Source organism: Cucurbita pepo, chromosome LG15 (assembly GCF_002806865.2).
Source record: "Cucurbita pepo subsp. pepo cultivar mu-cu-16 chromosome LG15, ASM280686v2, whole genome shotgun sequence".
Classification (NCBI taxonomy): domain Eukaryota; kingdom Viridiplantae; phylum Streptophyta; class Magnoliopsida; order Cucurbitales; family Cucurbitaceae; genus Cucurbita; species Cucurbita pepo.
Genome location: NC_036652.1, coordinates 5,723,160 through 5,724,751, shown reverse-complemented (window position 1 = coordinate 5,724,751; position 1,592 = coordinate 5,723,160). Strand labels below are relative to the sequence as shown.

General features: G+C 36.9%; 1 non-coding gene across 1 annotated transcript; it reads left to right on the top strand.

Moving 5' to 3' along the window:
• The first annotated feature begins 1,427 nt into the window (after positions 1-1,427).
• Positions 1,428-1,501, top strand: TRNAI-AAU. The gene has a single exon. It is a non-coding gene; the product is annotated as a tRNA-Ile (tRNA).
• Positions 1,502-1,592: the final 91 nt, after the last annotated feature.

Sequence of the window (1,592 nt, the reverse complement as noted above, 5' to 3'; positions counted from 1 at the left end):
CAGTAGTTTTTTTGTAATGGTTAGCAGCTTCACAAAAGTTCAGAATTCTTTTATATTAATTTCATTCTAAATTAATAAAACATGCATTAACTACACACATGTAACGCATCAAAGTGACTCAACTATTTACGTAAACCATAAACATCGAACATAATATGCTTCCAAACAATCCAAATATATGAATAAAACATAATTTAAAACTACCTAGATATATGCTAAACACAACAACAAAAATTTAGAAAGAAAGGTTTAATTTGGTTACTTTCTTTAGTTAGTTGAGGGTGCATTTGTGGCGATGTGCGAACAAGAGCTTGATGGGAGCTGACACGTACAGTATACTCGGGCTACTGCTTACTAACTGTGAGCGGTGGGCCGACGTGTACTATAAGAAGAACTTGGGTTTGGCCATGACGTTTGGCCTAGGCTCTTTCAAAAAGGTCTCACTCTTTTTTTTTCTTTTTCTTTTTTTAATTTAATCGGGTTGGGTCGAGTTGATCTAATTCTTTGTACACTGAACCTATATCTAACCTGAACCGAGTTGGGGCTTAAAGATACAACTCAACCAAACTTGAAATGCTACTAACCCAACCCAATCCTTATAATTTGGGTTAGGTCAATTTTGGTTCACTGATTACATGTATACATTGCACATTCTAAATGTCGTAACCAGAGTTATGTCAATGTTATAGTAATCAATGTTTTATTAGTTCGGTTGGTTAGAGCTCATAGTTATGTCAATGTTTTAAAGTAATCAATGGTCTATTAACTTAGTTGGTTAAAGTGTTGTGCTAGTAGTACGAAGGTTGCACGTTTGAAACCTTGCATGGGCCACAATTTTGTACGAGGATCAAACTTTAAGGTCTTGTACCAATTATCTAATCTATGTTTGAAATCAAAGGTCTTGTACCAATTATCTAATCTATGTTTGAAATCTTGTGTTCAGAGTTACGTCTTTGTTTTATTAATCAATGGCCTATTAGCTCAGTTGGTTAGAACATTGTGCTAAAAATGCGAAGGTTGTAGGTTCAAAATCCACATGTGCCACCATTTCGTAGGTCTTGTACCAATTGTCTAATCTAAGCTTGGATTGTGCGTTCAGAATGTTGTGCCCAGAGTTATGTCTTTGTTTTATTAAATAACCAACAGTCTATTAGCTCAGGTGGTTAGCGCTCAGAGTTATGTCACAACTTTTGTAATGAATGGCCTATTAGCTCAGTTGGTTAGAGCATCGTGCTAATAACGCGAAGGTCAAAGGTTTGAAACCTGCATGGGCCACCATTTTGTATGAGGACGATACTCAAGCTAAGCTTGGATTGCGCGTTCGGAATGTTGTGCTCAGAGTTATGTCTTTGTTTTATTAAATAATCAACAGTCTATTAGCTCAGGTGGTTAGCGCTTAGAGTTATGTCACAACTTTTGTAATGAATGGCCTATTAGCTCAGTTGGTTAGAGCGTCGTGCTAATAACGCGAAGGTCGCAGGTTTGAAACCTGCATGGGCCACCATTTTGTATGAGGACGATACGCAAGCTAAGCTTGGATTGCGCGTTCGGAATGTTGTGCTCAGAGTTATGTCTTTGTTTTATTAAATAAT